This window comes from Jaculus jaculus, chromosome 1, assembly GCF_020740685.1.
Source record: "Jaculus jaculus isolate mJacJac1 chromosome 1, mJacJac1.mat.Y.cur, whole genome shotgun sequence".
Taxonomy (NCBI): Eukaryota; Metazoa; Chordata; class Mammalia; order Rodentia; family Dipodidae; genus Jaculus; species Jaculus jaculus.
Genome location: NC_059102.1, coordinates 343,324,144 through 343,346,719, shown reverse-complemented (window position 1 = coordinate 343,346,719; position 22,576 = coordinate 343,324,144).

The window sequence follows — 22,576 nt, the reverse complement described above, 5'->3', positions numbered from 1 at the left end:
AATGCATTGTGTCTTTGTAAATTACAACTTACTTAAAGTTTGTATTTTAAGTCTGTTCATCATAAAAAAAAGGTATGTAAGGTTATGTAGGTTAATTAAGTTGATTTAGCCATTCCATGTTGTATTAGTACATTTCAAAATATCACATTATGTATATATTTAATTTTTTGTTTATTCTTTTTTTAATTTTAATTTTTTTATTTTAATTTTTATTAACATTTTCCATGATTACAAAATATATCCCATGGTAATTCCCTCCCTCCCCACCCCCACACTTTCCCATTTGAAATTCCATTCTCCATCATATTACCTCCCCATCTCAATCATTGTAATTACATATATACAATATCAACTTATTAAGTATCCTCCTCCCTTCCTTTCTCTACCCTTTATGTCTCCTTTTTACCTTACTGGCCTCTGCTACTAAGTATTTTCATTCTCACACAGAAGCCCAATCATCTGTAGCTAGGTTGCTCTCTTATTTATTTAATTGAGAGCAACCAACAGAGAAAGAGGCAGATAGACAGAGAGAGAGAATGGGTGTGCCAGGGCCTCCAGTCACTGCAAATGAACACCAGACACATGTGCCCCCTTGTGCATCTGGCTAACGTGGTTCTTAGGCTTCACAGGCAAGTGTTTAACCACTAAGCCATCTCTCCAGCCCAAAATATCACATTATCAATGATCATTTTATACAAGTGTTATTTTTATTTTAGTGTATTAATATTCATTAAAACTTCCAAAGTTTAGGGACAGGGAAATGGCTTAGTGGGAAGTATTTTTTATACAACCCTAAGGACCTGAATTCCTCAGCACCTGTGGCAAACTTCTACTTACCATGCCATGATGTTATATGCCTGTGCTGGGGCAGAAGAGAGAGGAGGGTTTTGGGGGCCTGCCAGCTGGTTTATCTACCTAAATCACTGAGTTTTAGCTTTTGTGAAAGACCACTTCTACAAAAATAGAAACAAGGTGGAGGGACTGGGGAGATGGCTCAGTAGTTAAAGGTGTTTGCTGGCAAACCTGCTGCCTATAAGACACCCAATTTTTTTTTAATCTTTATTTTATTCATTTGAGGGAAAAGAGAGAGGCAGATAAAGAGAGAATGGGTGTGCCAGGGCCTTCAGCCACTGCAAACTCCAGACATGGACACAACCTTGTGCATCTGGCTTACATGGGTCCAGGGTAATCTAACTTGGGACCTTTGGTTTTGCAGCCAAACACCTTAACCACTAAGCCATCCTTCTATCCTAAGACACCCAATCTGGACCTTTGGCCTCTACTGTCTCTCTCTCTCTCTCTCTCTCTCTCTCTCTCTCTCTCTCTCTCTCCCCACACACACACACACACACACAAATACACACATATACACATGCAAACTAAACTTTAAAGTTTGAAGAAAGAGTTGGAAATCAAATGGACACATTATTTAGTGAGTGATAACCACATGCAGAGGAAAGAGGCTGAGATTTGCATGCAAAGAGAATGTCAGTTCAACCCTGAGTGGTCCTTTCCTGGCTTCCCGATTACAGACAGAAGGAGCAACCAAGTTACCAAGCAAAAGTACAGGAGAGTATCCACTGTCCATCTGCCCGGGATGTTGTACTTGCAAAACAGCTGTGGGCAGCTCTGAACATTTCCCTCAAAGCAAGTTGAAAGGAAGAAAAGAACACAAACATTTTCAACCTCAAATTCCATTGTCAATTTAGGTCTGCTTCAGTGATGAGGTCTTGGGAGCCTCTGTGTCTCTAAATTTGTGAAAGAGGGGAAAGAAAGAATGTCAGAGCCACATGTTGGGTCATGATGCACAGAGGCATTGCCTCCTACCCACAACCAATGGCTAACCCCACAAGGCACAACCCATATTCCACAACAAGAAGGGTCCCTGCGGAGGGGGGAGGACAGGGAGGAGGCTAACAATGTACCAACTTGACTGGATTCACTGAGTACAAAACTAATAAGAAACAGCCAAAAAAAAAAAAAATCTATTTTCAAGACTGTCCATAAAGGTGCTTGGGGAAAAATGCTTGGGTTTGGGACCTTATGTTCATGGTACTGTCACTCCTGGAATCTTCACCTTAAGCATTAGAGAGTGTTTCCTTGGTTTTCTTTAATTGTAGGGTTGTCAGCTGTCCCCTTCGTTGGTGACAAAGTTTTTATTTTTGCCTTCCAGTTTCCTTTCAAGGGGTTTATAAAGGAGGGTAGAGATAGGAACCAGTGGTTAGCAGAAGTACCAGAATTACTAAAATATGAGCTAAAATATCTTAAATTGAAAAACAATGTTCCAGTGGAAGGTGTGTGTGTGGGGGGAGTGTGACTGAATCCCACCTGTTAAAGGAAATGAGAGCATGAAAGAGATAACTGTTGGTGCTGCCTCAAGCAGTCACGTGAGAGAAGGGCACTTGCCAAATTATGTTAAGACCGTGCCATTGCCAGTGTCATTACATGGAGTACATCTAATAGCAGGTGTGGAGAGAGATTAGAAGAAGATAAAAAATAAAAAAAAAAAAACACCCAAGCAACTCAAGGAAAACTACTGAGATCACAATGATTTTCTCCATCCACAACTTGTCTGTTTTACTATCTGATTGAAAGTAAAGAGGACAAGCTAACAAAACCAAATTAAATAAAAAGAACTTAAATAAGAAAGGTCCCAAAGGTGACAAAAAGCATATTTGTGTTCTGGCTTCCTAACAATTAGCTGTAATTAGAGTGGTGGACAATAGCGCCCGGGGCTGCAGATTTTGTCCAAAGGCAGGGCAGGCAGAAGGGGCACCAGATTCCTGGGAAAGTAAAGTGATTCCAGTTCTACCCACCTGATGGAGCTCTTCCAAGAATGAGACCAGAACCGTGTCCCGCATCCTGGAGCCCACCTCCTTTGTGATGATGACAGCTGCTGCCATGGGGGCCCGGCCAGGGCGACTGTGCAGACTTCGATGGGGTGCACTCACATGTTTGCTTGGCCCAAGCAGCTATTTAAATTAAGATGATTGTCGGGGTCCCCAAGTCAGACCTACCACTTACCAGGCCATCATGATAAATACATTCTGCAGAGGTTTCAACTTCTCCCATACTCTCTGTCTGTGAAGACCCCAGATACCTATAAAAGCATTCACTGATTCTGCTGCCCACCCAGGCTGACTTCATGCCTCAGTCCCTGTGTGAGTGTGGGCTTGAGGCTGGAAATTCAGAAATGGGTCTAGTGTTTCTCCAACATCATTCTTCCAACAGGGGCATCTCAGGATTGATACTCTCAGAATGATGTTGGGCCACTAATCACTGGCTTGCTCACTATTTACATAGTCAACACTACACTTTATTAGCCCCAGGGCATCCCATGGCCTCCCTCCTCCACTGACTACAGCTCTCTGGTCTAATTATATCCTACCATAAAAGAGAACCCCTGTTATTAAGATTCTCCCAGAGAGATAGCTTGTTGACCTTTCTGATCTTTGTGGACACCCAGTCTCTTGTGGGTACCTGTCACCTTCTTGAAGGTGAGGTCGGGACAGTATCCACCACTGAATGTTAGTTTCTAGCTAGTGTGGTCATGAAATTCCCCTTGGTGGAGGCCAGAACAAACTGGCAGCCATTGTTGCCACATCACTTCCACAAATCATTTCTGCCACACAAACCCCTGGTCCCATGGCGGGTCAGGCAGACTCCTGACGGTGACTCAGTGGTGGAGCTCAGTGACAGTGGTGAGCAGGCACAGGAAATCCAGCAACACACAGACCAGGAGCTCCCCTCCGCTCCCAGGTCTGCTCAGGAGCATGCTTTCTGAGGCATTCCGCTCGAGCCTTAAGCTCTATCACTGGCCATGGAGCTGCTGAGCTCTGTCAAAAGCTCTGGAAAGGAAGAGGACCCTGCTCTGATTTGGAGTCATGGACAGCTTCCTTGCAGGAATGGTGAGCTCTGAGAAGTCAAGGGTGCTGCTCACTCGTTCTCTGTAGCCATACACCAGAAACAATAAGAAGTAACTAGCATCCATAGAGGACTGTTTCCTACCCATCTGTACTTCTGGAAAGAGGCAGCCTGTGTGTATTGAAGGTCCTCAGGCAGGGCCACAGCAAGAGGGCCGCGAAGACTCAGAGAAAATGTGATCTGTGGTCATTGTTTTGACTACATTCTTTTACCTTTTCAATAGCAATCTCACACAGTTATCCAAAGCTCATATGAAATTTCTCATTCCTGGATGTCAGAACCCAGTGGCCAGAGATATCAGCTCAGGATTTATGCAACAGAAGGCTTCTACTATCTGTCACCTTCCTATATCACTAGCCTCCAGTGCTTGCTGTCTTCCAGACATTTTCAAATCATGGTCTCCAGACTGCCAACATCAGTACCACCTGTGAGCTTGCCATAAATGCAAGTTTTGAGGCCCATCCAAGTCTCTCTGGCCCAGGAATTTCAGCAATCTATGCTAACAAGCCCTCCAGGAAGGTTCTGATGCTGGATAAGTCTGAAAGCCATTTTCCTAAAGCAACTGATTCTCTCCAGTAACTCCTATTGCTGATAAGCTGGCCAGAGACAAAATCGTGATCCAATTTGATTAAATATTTCATCATTACACAATATGTAGGTCATTTTTGGATCCCTCTCTGGTCATTGGAATCCTTGGCTAAAACCAAGTTCTCGGGAAATTCACTTGTCACAAGTCTTCACAGCTACATGTAGTCTGGGTTCTATAAAGTAATTTGGTATCTTTAGCATGGTTTTCCATTGTCAAACAGCTCTCTGCTGTTATTTCTATAATAAGATCCACTGAAAGAGGCATCAAATGCTTTGCTAACAATCTATTCTGGTAACACTAATGAAACCTCCATTGTCCATTGGACTTGGAATGGTGTCAAAAGACAGTCATCGTTTTTTTTTTCTGAAAAGTCCCTTTGTTCCCCTTATACCCTCTCCTAAGAACTCACCTATTTATACCCTGTGAGCTCAGCTCTATTAGCATCGGGTGCATTGTAATACAAGTGAAATTAGATGAATGAAAGGGTGGTTCTGTCTACAGGGAGCCATCTTCCATACCACTCTAACATGTCTCCAGGAAGAGATGTCTGTAAAACCCAGGCAGGCATGGAAACAGTTGGTCCAATTTTCCTCCTTTTACCTTCTGCTTTCTAACTTGTCCTGACTTAGAATTCTACTCCTTCTCCCAGTGAGAAAGAGCTACTAGGGCCACTTGCATAAAATTCTTCTATCAAACCATGCCTATCTCTACATCTCAAACAAAACCACACAGTGAAGAGTGCTCCTGTAAGGTCCACCTCACAGTTCTCTTTCGTGAAAATCCTGTTAGGTTAATTTAGCATTTCTCTAACATTTCAGTTCTGCCAGTCACCTAGAGGATGTACAGACTGCAGGACTCCAACGACACAATTTCTAATTTGATAGATCAGGGGGTGGGGCTCAAGAATTTTCTTAGTTTTATAAATTTATGTTATTTTAATTAACACATCACAGTTGTATCACATTTATGTAGTGCAATGTGATATTTTGATATCTAGAAAATGTAGAGTAGTTAAATAAAGCAATAAACATATTTGTTGTTTTACTTAGCATTTTAACAGGTCATTAATATATAATCATTGGGTTTGGGATAAGTATCTTTCTCAAAATTTGTCTGTCATGTAATAATTGTATGTGTGGCCAGGTTTGGTGGCACACACCTTTAATTCCAGCACTTGGGAGGCAGAAGTAGGAGGATCACTGTGAGTTTAAGGCCAGCCTGGAGTCACAGAGTAAGTTGCAAATCAGCTTTGGGTACAATGAGAACTTACTTTAAAAAAATAAAATCATAACAATTGTATATGTGGTGGGGATATAATTTAATAGTTCAATACATGTGTTGATCAAATCAGAGTAATTGACACTTCATCACTTATCACTTTGTCTTAAATAATTCATTATTTGTATATATTGACCATACAAAATAATGGGCTTCATTGTGACTTTCTCATATATGCACTGTAATATGCTTTGAATATGATCACCCCTAGTGGCTTCACTATGCATCTTGCCTTCTCTACTTAGCTCCTTCTTCTTCCATAAACGTCCCCCTTCTATTTCTAAGTCTTTTTCCTCCCTAGATTGCAGGAATGAAAGAAAACGTGTGACACTTTTTATTCGGTCTAGCTTATTTCATTTACTATGACTTCAGGCACATCCATTTTCTTGAAAATGACAACTTCATTCTTCTTTATGGATGAATAAAACTGCATTGTGGGCATATAGTCTACCCATTCATCAGTTGACAAGCACCTGGGCTGATTCCATAACTTGGCTATTGTGAATAGTGCTATAATAAACATCACTATGAAGGCATCTCTATTGTATGCTGGCTTGAATTATTTCTGGTGACATATGCAGAAATGGTGTACCTGAATCATATGGCAATTATATCTTCAATTTTATGCTGGCTTGAATTATTTCTGGTGACATATGCAGAAATGGTGTATCTGAATCATATGGCAATTATATCTTCAATTTTCTGATGAACCTCTATAGTGATTTCCATAATGAATGAATTAAATTACTTTTCCACTAACAGTTTATAAGGGTTCCTTTTCCCCTTCATTCTCACCAGCATTTGTTGCTTTTTTATTTCCTTGACTGGGTGGGGTGAGGTAGAATTTCAGTGTACTTTTGATATGTAATTTCCTGATAGCTAAAGATATCAAACAGTTATTCTGCATCTTTACTGTTTATTTATTTGTGCATTTATCTATATGCAATTATTAATATTTGTACTTCTTTGTTCATTTGCCTGTCTATGATTAGATTATCTGAGCTTCTGGTGTTCGGGGTTTTTTGAATATTTTATGGTTAAGACTCTTGTAGACGAGCTTATGTCTGCATCTAGCTCCTTTCTGATTATTGCCTGCCTGGCTCTTCTCTAGTCTCAATGCAGTGTTTCATTCAGATCCTTTATAGCACTATATTTCTTTCTCTTGCAAGTTGCCAGGCAACTGTGATCTATTGCTTGGGCAAGCAAAGGTAATACAAACTTCACCATCCTTTCATAACTTTTATTTGGTACATTGACTGACCTGGCTTCAGGAAAAGAATTTACTCCTTTGCTCAAAGTAAAGTCTTTGGAGAGTGTTAAAACTACATAGTGTCCTTTGGAAATGTAGTGCATCCCATGGTATTTACTGACAGACACCCAGACACATGTAATACGATTATAGATCAACCTCATTTAAGATAAAGTTTGCTGGGGGAGAGCAAAATTGCTCCCTGTGGGACTTACATTAGGTACAAAGCAATTAACTTTAAGCAACCAAAAAATTGGCTCTATAAAAAATTCCGTTTCAAAGTAGCTCTTAACTACAAGCTCATTACCAGGAATCTTCACTACCTGGAAAACACCAACTCCTTTTTTGAGTTGCTACCTGAAATATGGAAATTAAGGCAGCCTTGGGTTTGACCTCTTAACGATGGTCAGCTATTTCCAAAGATTTCCTGATTTTTCAATTCACTCCTACACTCAGAAAGCAAATCTTCATATTCCTAAAGACAAATATATTTGAGCTTCACTTCTGCCGGTGGTTGGGTTGTGAAGTATTAAGTACACTCGATCTGATTCCATTCTCTGTCTGGGGTAAGGGTTTTACATAACAGTCAAGGGCCAACACATCAGCCCAGTGCACACAGTGAGGAAGCAGAGAGGGAAATGCTGGTGCTCAGCCAGGTCTCTCTCTCTCTCTCTCTCTCTCTCTCTCTCTCTCGTACAGTCCAGGACCCTGGCCCATGGAACAATGCTGCCCACAGTTACTTTGAGTCTCCTCACCTCAATTAACCTAAGCAAGGTAATCCCACATAGGCTTGCCCAGAAGCTAAACTAATCTACATGATCCTTCACAGGTGAGTCTAGGTCTTGACAAGTTTACAAGCAATCTAAACCTCCATAATTTATCTATATTTCTCTCAATATTATAATATTTATTCATGCAGTAATCATTGTATTTGATGTTCATAGTTGTTTTGCAGTTGAGTATGTGAGTATACAATAATTTATTAATCCATTTTTCTTCAAATGGGCCTTTCATTTGCTTTAATATTTTTTTAATTGTGTATGTACTTATCTGAGACAGAGAAAGAGGAAGAGAGAGAATGGGCATGCCAGGGCCTCTAGCCACTGTAAATGAACTCCAGATGCATGCATCATATTATGCATCTGGCTTAGGCAGGTCCTGGGGAATTGAACCTGGGTCTTTTGGCTTTGCTGAAAAGCATCTTAACTACTAAGCCTCCCCTCCAGCCCAAATGAGCCTTTTTTTTTTTAAATTTTTATTAACATTTTCCATGATTATAAAATATATCCCATGGTAATTCCCTCCCTCCCCACCCCTACACTTTCCCATTTGAAATTCCATTCTCCATCATATTACCTCCCCGTTACAAACATTGTAATTACATATATACAATATCAACCTATTAAGTATCCTCCTCCCTTCCTTTCTCCACCCTTTATGTCTCCTTTTCAACTTACTGGCCTCTGCTACTAAGTATTTTCATTCTCACGCAGAAGCCCAGTCATCTGTAGCTAGGATCCACATATGAGAGAGAACATGTGGCGCTTGGCTTTCTGGGCCTGGGTTACCTGACTTAGTATAATACTTTCCAGGTCCATCCATTTTTCTGCAAATTTCATAACTTCATTTTTCTTTACCGCTGAGTAGAACTCCATTGTATAAATGTACCACATCTTCATTATCCACTCATCTGTTGAGGGACATCTAGGCTGGTTCCATTTCCCAGCTATTATAAATTGAGCAGCAATAAACATGGTTGAGCATGTACTTCTAAGGAAATGAGATGAGTCCTTTGGATATATGCCTAAGAGCGCTATAGCTGGGTCATATGGTAAATCAATCTCTAGCTGTTTTAGGAACCTCCACACTGTTTTCCACAATAGCTGGACCAGATTGCCTTCCCACCAGCAGTGAAGAAGGGTTCCTTTTTTTCCACATCCCCGCCAACATTTATGATCATTTGTTTTCATGATGGTGGCCAATCTGACAGGAGTGAGATGGAATCTCAATGTAGTTTTAATCTGCATTTCCCTGATGACTAGTGACGTAGAACATTTTTTTAGATGCTTATATGCCATTCGTATTTCTTCCTTTGAGAACTCTCTATTTAGCTCCATAGCCCATTTTTTGATTGGCTTGTTTGATTCCTTATTATTTAACTTTTTGAGTTCTTTGTATATCCTAGATATTAATCCTCTATCAGATATATAGCTGGCGAAGATTTTTTCCCATTCTGTAGGTTGCCTCTTTGCTTTTTTCACCGTGTCCTTTGCGGTGCAAAATCTTTGTAATTTCATTAGGTCCCAGTGGTTAATCTGTGGTTTTATTGCCTGAGCAATTGGGGTTGTATTCAGAAAGGCTTTGCCAAGACCAATATGTTGAAGAGTTTCCCCTACTTTTTCCTCTAGCAGTTTCAAAGTTTCCGGTCTGATGTTAAGGTCTTTAATCCATTTGGACTTAATTCTTGTGCATGGCGAGAGAGAAGAATCTATTTTCATCCTTCTGCAGATATTTATCCAGTTTTCAAAACACCATTTGCTGAAGAGGCTGTCTCTTCTCCAATGAGTATTTTTGGCATTTTTATCGAATATCAGGTGGCTATAGCTACTTGGGCTTACATCTGGGTTCTCTATTCTGTTCCACTGATCTATATGTCTGTTTTTGTGCCAGTACCATGCTGTTTTTGTTACTATGGCTCTGTAGTATAGGTTAAAATCAGGTATGGTGATACCACCAGCCTCTTTTTTGTTGCTCGGTATTATTTTAGATATTCGAGGTTTTTTGTGATTCCAAATGAATTTTTGGATTGTTTTTTCTATTTCCATGAAGAAAGCCTTTGGAATTTTGATAGGGATTGCATTAAATGTATAGATTGCTTTAGGTAAGATTGCCATTTTCACGATATTGATTCTTCCAATCCAGGAACAAGGGATGTTTCTCCACTTTCTAGTGTCTTCTGCAATTTCTCGCTTGAGTGTTTTAAAGTTCTCATTGTATAGATTCTTTACTTCCTTGGTTAGGTTTATTCCAAGGTATTTTATTTTTTTTTGATGCAGTTGTGAATGGGACTGATTCTCTGATTTCATCCTCTGTGTGTTTGTTGTTAGCATATATGAAGGCTACTGATTTCTGTGTATTTATTTTGTATCCTGCTACATTGCTGTAGGTTTTGATCACCTCTAACAGCTTGCTAGTAGAGTCTTTAGGGTCCTTTATGTATAGAATCATGTCATCTGCAAATAATGATAACTTGATTTCTTCCTTTCCAATTTGTATCCCTTTTATGTGTGTCTCTTGCCTTATTGCTATGGCTAAGACTTCCAAAACTATATTAAATAGAAGTGGGGACAGTGGACACCCTTGTCTTGTTCCTGATTTTAGTGGAAAAGCTTCCAGTTTTTCCCCATTTCGTAATAATGTTGGCTGTAGGCTTGTCATAAATAGCCTTTATTTTATTGAGATATGTTCCTTCTATTCCCAGTCTGTGTAGGACTTTTATCATGAAGGGATGTTGGATTTTGTCAAATGCTTTCTCTGCATCTAATGAGATGATCATGTGATTTTTGTCCTTCAACCCGTTTATGTAATGTATTACATTTATAGATTTGCATATGTTGAACCATCCTTGCATCTCTGGGATAAAGCCTACTTGGTCAGGGTGAATGATCTTTTTGATATACTCTTGTATTCTGTTTGCCAATATTTTGTTGAGAATTTTTGCATCTATGTTCATGAGGGAGATTGGTCTGTAATTTTCTTTTTTTGTTCTATCTTTGCCTGGTTTTGGTATCAGGGTGATGCTGGCCTCATAGAAGGAGTTTGGTAGAATTCCTTCTTTTTCTATTTCCTGGAAAAGCTTAAGAAGCAATGGTGTTAGCTCTTCCTTAAAAGTCTGGTAAAATTCAGCAGTGAATCCATCCGGGCCTGGGCTTTTCTTAGTTGGGAGATTATTGATAACTGTTCGGATCTCCATGTTTGTTATAGGTCTATTTAAGTGATTAATCTCATTTTGATTTAATTTAGGTAGGTCATATAGATCAAGGAAATCATCCATTTCTTTCAGATTTTCATACTTTGTGGAGTATATGCTTTTATAGTATGTCCCTATGATATTTTGAATTTCTCTGGAATCTGTTGTGATGTTACCTTGTTCATCTCTGATTTTATTAATTTGTGTCTCTTCTCTCTTTCTTTTGGTCAGATTTGCTAAGGGTTTATCAATCTTGTTTATCCTTTCAAAGAACCAACTCTTTGTTTCATTAATTCTTTGGATTGTTCTTTTTGTTTCTATTTCATTAATTTCTGCCCTAATCTTTATTATTTCTTCCCGTTTACTGATTTTTGGTTTGCCTTGTTCTTCTTTTTCCAAGGCTTTAAGGCGAAGCATTAGGTCGTTTACTTGTGACCTTTCTAATTTCTTAATATAGGCACTTAAGGCTATAAATTTACCTCTTAGAACTGCCTTCATTGTGTCCCAGAGATTTTGGTATGTTGTGTTCTCATTATCATTTGACTCTATATATTTTTTGATTTCCTTTTTGATTTCTTCATTGACCCACTCATCATTTAGTAGTGTATTGTTTAGTTTCCATGATTTTGTGTATGCTCTATAGCCTTTCTTGCTACTGATTTGTAGTTTAATTCCATTGTGGTCAGATAGAATGCAAGGAATTATTTCAATTTTCCTGAATTTCTTAAGATTTGCTTTGTGTCCTAATATATGGTCTATTTTAGAGAATGTTCCATGTGCTGCTGAAAAGAATGTATATTCTGCAGCCTTTGGATGAAATGTCCTGTATATATCTGTTAGGTCCATTCCTTCTATGACCTCATTTAGTCCAGATGCCTCTCTGTTTATTCTTTCCCTGGATGACCTGTCAATTGATGAGAGTGGGGTGTTAAAGTCACCCACCACCACTGTGTTTGGTGTTATCTGTGACATTAGTTCTAATAGTGTTTGTTTGACGAATTTGGGAGCCCCCATGTTAGGTACATATATGTTTAGGATTGTAATGCCCTCCTGTTGGAGTGTGTCCTTAATCAATATAAAGTGACCTTCCTTATCTTTCTTGACTAACGTCGGACTAAAGTCTACCCTGTCTGATATTAGGATAGCAACCCCTGCTTGTTTTCTAGGCCCATTTGCTTGAAACACCGTCTTCCAACCTTTCACCCTAAGATAATGTCTATCCTTTGTAGAAAGGTGAGTTTCTTGGAGACAACAAATTGTAGGATCCTGCTTTTTAACCCAGTCTGCAAATCTATGTCTTTTCGTTGGGGCATTGAGACCGTTGATATTAAGAGATATTATTGAAAGGTGTGTATTTATGTTTGCCATTTTTTTGTGTGTGTGTGTTTCTGGTTCTACCTGTGCTCTCTTCTGTTAACTGGTATTTGAGTATAGCTTGTTTTTTCTAGGTTCCTTATATGTGTGCTTTTCCTTTTCTTCAGTATGGAGGATTCTATCAAGTATTTTCTGTAGAGCTGGTTTTGTCTTCAAATACTCCTTTAACCTGCTTTTGTCATGGAATGTCTTTATTTCTCCATCTATTTGAATGGATAACTTTGCAGGATAAAGTAACCTTGATTGACAGTTGTTATCTTTCAGAACTTGGAATATATCACTCCAAGCCCTTCTGGCTTTAAAAGTTTGTGTTGAATAATCTGCTGTAATCCTGATGGGCTTGCTTTTGTAGGTAACTTGATTTTTCTCTCTAACTGCTTTCAATATTTTTTCTTTGTGTGTGTGTTTGGAAGTTTGATTATAATATGGCGAGGAGAGGTTCTTTCTGGATTTTGTCTGGCTGGGGTTCTAAAGGCTTCCTGTATCTGTATTGGCACCTCTTTCCCAATTTGGGGGAAATTTTCCTCTATGATTTTGTTGAAGATGCCTACTATGCCTCTGGAGTGGAGTTCTTCTCCTTCTCCTATGCCCTGAATTCTTATATTGGATCTTTTCATAGTGTCCCGAATATCTTGAAATTCCCACTCACATTTTTCTATTAGTTTGTCTTTCTCTTTGTTGGACTGCATTAGGTCTGCCACTTGGTCTTCTAGCTTAGATATTCTGTCCTCTCCCTCATCCATCCTACTGGTGAGATTTTCTACAGAGTTTTTTATTTCATTAACTGTGTTCTTCATTGCTAGTAATTCTGACTGGTTTTTCTTTATTATTTCTATTTCCCTATTTATGTCTTGTATTGCCTTCTTTATTTCATTAAATTGGTGCCCTGCCTCTTCTTTGATTCCTTTGATTTCCTCTTTGATTTCCTCTTTGATCTCTTCTTTGATTGTTTTCATGTGTTCTTTGACCTCTTTGAACATATTTATAATTATTCTTTTGAACTCTTTCTCAGGCATTTCCTCTAACTCTTTCTCACTGGAGGACATTTCTGATGCATTAATACTTTTAGGTGGATTTATATCGTCTTGCTTTTTAGTGTTTCTTGTGTTACAATGTATATATTTTTGCATCTTGGATTAAGTTAATGCTTGGATTTTCTAGCTAGCTGGGTATTCTTAGCTGTATCAATTGATTTGATGTAATATATTTTCAGGGTAGGACCTTAAGGTATTAGGTGTGGCTCTTAAGACTCTCAGAGTATCTACAAAGATGTTCTTAGGGGTTGAGTTTCCCTGCTATAGGAGTATTCAAGCAGGCTGAGTGGAATAAAATACAGGTAGATTCTAAAATTTAACTAAACACTGTACACATTCAATCAAAAACAGCCCTGAGTATGTATGCAAGAGTAGTTATTATAATGACCAGATCCTCTATCAACAAAGAGGTTTAGATTTCTGGTCTGTTGAGGGATCCAAGTCAGCTTGTGACCAAGTGATACCCTTCCCTGGTGTAATCCCAGTTACCTTGGGTGATTTTGGTCTCAGTCAAGTTGCTGCCTGCGTCGTCGGGCTGCTGTTCTGATTTCTGGAGCTGGGCACTTGCTTTTCCTACGGGGCAAACTGAGCCGCTGCTGCTGCCTCTGCTGCTGCCGTAGCTGCCACCACCGGAGCCACCACTGCTGCTGAAGCTGCCGCTGCCGTGTACACCGTTGCTGCTCCCCCCGAATCCGCTGCTGCGGGATCTGCCGCTGCTGCCGCTCCTGGGTCCGCTGCTGCTGGGGCCGCTGGTACCGGTGCTGGAGCCGCTGAAGTTGCTGCCGAACTCTGCTCCTGCTTGGGTCCCGCTGTCAGCCCAAGTTGGTGTGGCCGGGTCCCAGGCCGCTGCTGTGTTTGCTGGAGCTGGGCTCAGGCGGTGGGGGAGGGGAGGGAGCCGCGGCTGCTCTGGTTGTCTCGCTGCTCCATGTGTTCTTCTACCTCGCGGTCTGCTCCTCCGCTGCTCGCTGCCGCTCTCCCCTCACGTGTCCCGAGTTGCGGAGAGCACGGTGTGAGGGGAAAATCCCGCACCTGGCTTTTCCTGCGGCTCGAGCTGAGTCTGGCGGTTTTCTGCTGCTCCACGGCCATGGCGGTTGGCCGAGCTGCCGGAGCCGCTTTTCCCGCCTGTGTGGGCTCTGGATGCTCTATAACTCTTCTACTTCTCCACTGCCACTTCAATTTCCTATACACCTCAGTTTTTAGTAAAAGTGTGTATTTTGCTGAGTTTTTTGGGTCTTTTTCCCCCCTAGGCTGCTTTGGCTTGGTACCTACGCCGCCATCTTAACTGGAAGTCGAGCCTTTCTTATTTCAGATATTTCTTTCTTTTAAATTTTTTGTTTATTTTTATTTATTTATTTGAGAGCTGCAGACAGAGAGAGAATGAAGCAGATATACAGAGAGAATGGGCATGCCAGGGCCTCCAGCCACTACAAACGAACTCCAGACGCATGCGCCCCTTTGTGCATCTGGCTAACAGGGGTCCTGGGGAATCAAGCCTCAAACTGGGGTCCTCAGGCTTCACAGGCAAGCGCTTAACTGCTAAGCCATCTCTCTAGCCCTTATTTCAGATATTTCTATTCCATGCACATCTAGTTGTACATACATGCAAAAATTATTTGAAGATATATGTGGTTATTGGACTGAGAGATGCTTCAGAATTTAAAGGTACTTGCTTACAAAGCTTGCTGGTCCAGGTTCAATTCACCAGTACCCATGTAAAGCCAGATGCACTAAGTGGCACATGTGTCCAGAGTTCATTTGAAAGGACAGCAGGCCCTGGTGCACCCATAATCCTTTCCTCTCTCTCCTTTCACAAATTAACAAAAATACATAAAACAAATAAAGAATAAAAATAAACTGAAGCAAAATTTAACAAGACATATGTGATTATGATCACTTTTTACATTATTCAATCCTGTTCACTTACTTTCTGCTGCACTTATACCAACGTGAGCTCTTCCAGGTCACTACACCAGCAAGTTCTTTTCTTCTAGACCCTACCCTGCCTGTGGTAGGGTGAGACTAATAGATGCCAGTTTAAAGGGTGTGAAGCAGCCTCTTATTTTGTTTTGGTAGATCGTTACATGGGGCTAGTTTGGTTAAGAGATAGATAGTAAGGCCAGGGAAATGGCTCATCAAGGAAGAGTGTTTGCCACACAATCATGAGGGCCTAAAAGTTCCTGCTTTGCTCTGAGTTTGATCCCCAACATTTATGTTAAAAGCTGAGTGTGGCCATGAACCAGTCACCCCAGACCTGTGTGGAGCAGAAACTAGAGAATCACTGGGGCTCACTGATCAACAGTCCAACTGAAACCTGGAGCTCCAAGTTTCATGAGAGACTCTATGTCAAAGAGTCAATGTGGGTTGAGCCAGAGAGGACGCCTGGCCTTCTCCTCAGGCCTCTGCACGTACACATGCATTCTCTCTCTCTCTCTCTCTCTCTCTCTCTCTCTCTCTCTCTCTTTCTCTCTCTCTCTCTCTCTCTCTCTCTCTGTCTCATACACACACTCACAAAAAGAAGAAGAAGGAAGAGGATAAGGAGAATAAAAAGAGCAGAGAGTAAATATTTTCAGCTTTGTATCTATATGTTAGCTTTTGGGGATTTTGTTGGTGGTGGTTTGTGTCGACATAAAATAAAAAGCATGACAACAGTCTTTAATCTCTGGCCAAAACAAACTCTAAGTTGGATATGGCACATTAGCCAGACTTGTACATGAGAAATAGGGGCGTTGAGCAACTTTTCAGAGGTTCGTGGCTCATTCAACTTCCTTTTTTTCTCAGTACACATTTTATCCATTTCTCTATTGAGTCATTTGTCTTCTCTTATTGAGTTTCGGAGATCTTCATAAATTCTGGGTATGAATCTTTCTCCATTTTATGTATCGCCAATATCTTGCCCATTTTTTAGCCTGGTTTTTAATTTCAACACAATCTTGCCTTGAAGTCATGTGGGGTTTCTAAGTAGAATTATGTCCTTTAAGTATAAAAATATTTCCTCTAGTTTTTCATATGACTAGCTATAGCAATCTATTATTTTTCCTCTCGTGATATATGGTTACCTTGCCTCATTCTTGATAAGTTAAATAAAATATACTGTAATCAGAGGGATATTTTTCTTCTCTTGGTAAGAGTAGAATCAGATGCTCTGCACCTTTTTCCATTAAGGTTATCTTCTATTCTTTTCAAGCCATCAATTTTCTTTGGGCAAAAAGACACTTATATTTTATATTATACCCATGGGTATTTTTCAATATGCAAATGAAAATATTATGCTTTATTTTGCATAGTACACTCAGTTTTATATTAGTAATGATAATTCACTAATAGAAAATACACTTTTTAACAAATCAAATAATTTTTGAGTCATAAATAAATGAATACAGTTGAATATGTAAAATGAACTCCAGGACAGCCTCAGAAAAGACAGGATGAAACATAATACCTGTGTGTGTGTGTGTGTGTGTGTGTGTGTGTGTGTTATGTGTGGTTTGGTGTGGGTGGTTGAGTAGTGTGTGTATGCACATATATTCACAGATAAAGTGCCCAGAGTGTCAGAGAACATTGGCTCTACCCCCACTCTATCTCTCCTCCATCCCTTATCTGTATGTTTCCTTGAGGCAGAGTCTCTCACTGGTTTGGAGCTTGCAATTTTAGCAAGACTCAGAGATTCAATGTCTTTGCTTTCCACAGGACTGAGGTTACAGACATGCATGACCACACCCATTTATGTGGAAATCAAACTCAGGTGGTCTCAGGCCCTCATGATGAGCCACCTCTTCAGCCCCAAGAGTACCATTTTTTAAATTAAGCATTTAATTAATTTATTTATTTATTTATGATAGAGAGAAAAGAAAAAAGGGGGGGGAAGAGAAACTGGGTGTGCTAGAGCTTCTTAAGACTGCAAATGAACTCAAGATGCATTCACCACTTTGGGCATCTGGCTTTACATGGTATTAGGGAATTGAGCCTCGGTTGGTAGACTTTGCCAACATGTTTGCCTTTAACTCCTGAGTCATCTTTCCAATTCAAAAGTTCCATATTTTAGAAGAGGCATATAGGGCTGAGGTGCCTAAAATACATGAGAGAAAATATTGTAAAATTCAATAAATGCTATGCAAGGGCATTATTTACTTACTGGGAGATCATTCCCCATAGGCTGATCTGTCTGAACAGATGGTTCCACGCTGCTGGTGCTGTTTAGAAAGGTTGAAGAGCCTCTCAGTCAGTCATGGGGCCTTCCTGGAAGATGTTGGGTTGTTGGGCCAGGGTTTTCAGTGATAGTTTGGTTCAGGTTCTGGCCTGAGTTTTCTCTGATTCTTGGTCTACTAAGATGTGAACAAGCTGCCTCATACTGCCGCCACCACCCACCACCATGAATGCCTCCAGGTTGTCCCTGATATGACACTGGAACCTAAAATAAACCCTCCATCCCTTCCTCCTTTCCTTCCTTCCTTCCTTCATTGCTTTTCTCAGATGTCTTCTCACAGTTATGAGAAAAGTATTTAATACAAACAGTAAGACATTTGTTTTAGTAGCATTTAGAATACTATCAAAGTCTCCACAGGAAATTTCTAGCTGTAAGACATTTTTAAAGCTCTCTTCAACCTTTTTAAGAACAATTGAGGGCTGGAGAGATGGCTTAGCTGTTAAGCGCTTGCCTGTAAAGCCTAAGGACCCTGGTTCGAGGCTCGGTTCCCCAGGTCCCATGTCAGCCAGATGCACAAGGGGGCGCACGCGTCTGGAGTTCGTTTGCAGAGGCTGGAAGCCCTGGCGCACCCATTCTCTCTCTCTCTCTCTCCCTCTATCTGTCTTTCTCTCTGTGTCTGTCACTCTCAAATAAATAAATAATTTTTTTAAAAAAGAACAATTGATTTATTTATTTGCAAGGAGAGAGAGAGAATGGATAGACCAGAGCCTCTAGCCACGGCAGATGAACTCCAGACACAATACACAACTTTGTGCATCTCACTTTACATGGGTACTGGGGAATCAAACATGGGTTGTTGGCACCACAGACAAGTGCCTTAACTGCTGAGGCGTCTGTCCAGGCCTCTCTTAAACTTTTCTGTGAATACAGCTGTGTGATAAATTGGGACCAGGTTTCTCATTGTTTTGAACACAATTTTTTTTTCAAAGTTACTTGAGTCTAAGAAGCTTGTAATTCTGTTATATTTTTCATAGCAATTTCATAAAGAATGACTTGTCCTATAGTGAGAGCTTGATAAATGTTTAGATGAAATAACTGAAGGAGATGAAGTTCTGAGGAGCCTTGGGCTTAGAGTAGATTCAATCCGACCAGGAGAGTCACAGTGACTCCGTCACTTCCTTTCCTCAGGAGAGCAGCTCCGCCAGCAGGTACGGCATGTACAGTTCCTTGATTCCAGAGCTGGGCATTGGGAAGGGTAGAAAAGGTGACAAAAGGATAGTGAAATCCAAGCTGTCATGTCCCAGCTGCAGTTACACACTCTGGGGAAAGAGACCTCTGCTTCCTCGTGGGGCTGGGTGGTTTGAAAAGGTTGCTGTAAGTCTTGACAGATGTCACCACAGCCTTGTTAGTCCTTGAAACTCTTCTGATGAAGGAGAAGTGACCCCAGCAGTGAATCCGAAGAGCTCTGCTCACAGAATAATCTCAACCCCAAAACATAGCTGTACTGTGACAGCATTAGGATTCAGATATTGGGGGTCGCTGCTGGAAAGATAAGACACACATGTAGTGATCTTCTCCCTGGCGCCACCTTTAGGTGCACCATCATGTGAGCACCCTTCCCAGTAGGTACACAGAGGACATCAGAATTTGGCCACCCTAAGCCTCCTTCTCTGGTCATTTTTATCCCCTCCAAACCTGTCCAGGACATTCTTAGCACAGGTTTTCTCTGTCCTTTGTGTCTGGCTCTACCATAAAGCTGGCATTGGTGAGACAGATTGGCTGTTTTAAGATGCAATCTCGGGCTGGGAAGATGTTTCAGTGGCTAAAGGCACTTGCTTGCAAAGCCTGCCAGTCTGGCTTTAATTCCTCAGTACTCAGGTAAAGCCAAAGGCACAAAGTGGCACATGCATCTGGAGTTTTGCTTACAGTGGCAAGAGGCCTTGGCATGCCCATTCTCTCCTTCTCTTTGCTCCAAATAAGTTTAAAGAAATTTTTTTTAAAAAATGCTATGACCTGGATGAATAGCTCCAATTGACTTCTTGAAAACTGTCCCATGATCAGACAACTACAATCATTGCTCACCTGCAGGGGCCAGGGAGGCTCCATGGAATCCCATAAGCTGCTGCCTTGTAAGCAGTTATTTCATTATTTTGACTTTATCTGGACACATAAATATGCTGCCTATGGAACATGGGCCATCAGAGTAGCAGTTGGTGGGAAACTGATAAAGAAAACTGGAGGCAAGGTGCCTGTCACCCTGGAGAAAGTGGGTGCAGAGGAACAGCAGCACACAGAGAAGCACACAGGGAGCAATTTTACCCCGTACGGAGCCAGTCCTGGGAAGTGTCATCAGTGTAGAACAAAGGAATTGTGATAAGCAAGGACCTCAAATGACTACCTAATGCTGGGCTGTTGATTGCAAGAGAAGAGCAGAGCCACTGTTTCGGGCATTAGACTGTAAAGCCCTGTGATTTATAAACCAGGTTTGCTTTGAAAAACAGAGCATAACAGGGCTATGATTTATCATGTGGCATTGACTTCTTTTAAATTCAGAACTGAATCCCTACTTTTGTCTCTTCTTTTTTTCTTTCTTTCTTTCCTTTTTTTTTTTTTTTTTTTTGTTTGAAACAAGATCTCACTATAAAGCCTGGGCTGATCTTGAACTTACTATCCTCTTGCCTATCCCTAGTATTGTGATTATAGATATTCTGGTGGCTTGAATCAGATGGCCCCCATAAGCCCATATGTTCTGAATGCATGGTCTCTATCTAGTGGCAGTTTGGGAGGTGGAGCCTTACTAGAAGAGGTGTGCTCTTGGGAGTGGGTCTAGGGGTGTTATAGCCCCACTTCCCCCTTGCCAGAGCTCAGCTCACTTTCCTGCTGCTGTTTTCTACCTGTCATGGCTGAGAAGATGGCCAGCTTCTGCTCATGCCATGCTTTCACTGACATCCTGAAGCTTCCCCTTGAGACTATAAGCTAAAATCAAACCTCTCCTCCCATGAGCTACTTTGGATCAGATGTCTTGTTTCAGCAATATGAAGGTCACTACAACGGACATGTGCCACCAATCCTGGCTTTTTCTCTCAAAGAACGGTTGGCTTGGGGCCTAGGTATTTGATTGTGCATGCCTTCTTCTCTAACTAGCTGACCACCTGTCACTGAATGCTTTTCTTGGGGAGGATCATAAGCAGCAAAGAAGTGAGCATCTTCTGAGTCTATTGGTCCCATATTCATGCTTTCCATCTCACCCAGCTCCACTGGGAAGGGACTGAGTAGGATTGAAAACACCAAAGACACCAAAAGAGACCCATCGGGGACACACATACCTGGGATGCAGGGTGGAGATGCACCGGGCAGAAGTGGGGCCAGCTCTGTTCTACTTCCCTCATGTTCTCTGCTGCTTCTGTCCCTCCTTATAAGCAATGACTTGGCTGGATTTGGAGGTGGTCTTGGAGTTCTGGGGCAACCTGTGTTCCTAGGGGAGGAAAATGAGGGCTCTCAGATCCTAGAAGGCTGAGACATACCACAGCATAGGAGACTGACTTTTAAGGTCTGGAGAACTTAGCTGAAAGCACAGCTGTGATTTGATTCAGGCTGGGAGCCAGCCCAGGGTCTGTCTCCCAGGGGCCTGACCATGTAGCAGCAGATGACAAGATGTGTGCAGAAGATAGTAGTGGATTCCCCAGAAAACACCCCAGGGAGTTATGGGGTGCCTTGTTGAGGCAGGAGGACAACAGGCTTGAAAAGGTTAAAACAACTCTGTGAGCTTTAGGCTCCAGTCAGCTGCCCTGGCTGGAGCTTCTCTCGACTGCTTCTAGCTGAGACTAGTCCTGGGGGCCAGAAGAAAATGTTCCCATTTCTTTTATGCTGGCAGCTATGAATATGGAGACAATTCATAGATGATGGTATTTCGTTTTCTTCACCAAGTTAACTTGGCCATTTTGGGAGTGTCAGTAAATATGTTTCTAAGACCTGGTTTATACTGATTATATTAGTTTCATAACTGAGTTGGGCCATTGCCCTTTAAAAGTTTTTCTAACATAAATAATTCTGAGATGAGTATCTTATGTGTGCAATCATATATATTATATATATATATATATAATTTATCAGTAAAGTAAGACTGCAGGATCAAAGGAGGGAAAGGCATGAAGACTTTAGATACATTTTTTCTTAAAGTTCTTTCTAGAGAATGGTGGGAACACTCACAGTGGCTGGCAGGAAGAAACTGGGCCTTCATTCTTGGCCTCTCAGTCAGTATGTTGAGTTAGGTGCAGATAATAATTCTAATCCAAGATCTTTGGGGATTGGAGTTTATGGGATGAGATGGGAGGAGGGATAACTAGCCTACTTTAGGGAGAGTCGCTGTCCCCAGTGGAAGAGAAGAAGAACAAGTTAGATGTTCACAGTGAAAGCCCTTCCTTTCTTCCTATGAGCCAATGAGAAGCTGGAAATTAACCAGGGCAAAAGCCAATAATAGACTAATTTTGTTCAAATGAGCTGAACTGGGATGTTTTGGAAAAGGTCAGAAGGAGTGTGTACCCTCACCCTTGGGTACACTAGTGGGGTCAAGGCAGGCTTTGCTCAGTAGAAAAGTAACCAGCCTACCCACTCCTCTTTGGGGATTGTCTCTGCCTCTTTCTCTCCATTTAACATGGATTACAATTTATCCTTGTCTTAGCAGAGACAAAGGGAAGTTCTAAGAAAGACTGTGAAACGAGTGAGCCCCATGTCTCTGGGACAGCAGTGACAGAGACTCTGAGGGCTAGAGGGGACTAGTCACTGAGAAGGACATGGTCATTATGACAGGAAGTGAGGCTGTAACATGGGTCAGAATTTGTACTAAAACGTATTTGTTTTCCATTCAAAAATCTTTAGCCTAGGGAAACAAAGGACTGTTTTTTGTTGTTGTTGTTGTTTGTTTGTTTGGTTGGTTGGTTGGTTTTTTTGGTTTTCTAAGGTAGGGTCTCACTCTAGCTCAGGCTGACCTGGAATTCACTATGTAGTCTCAGGG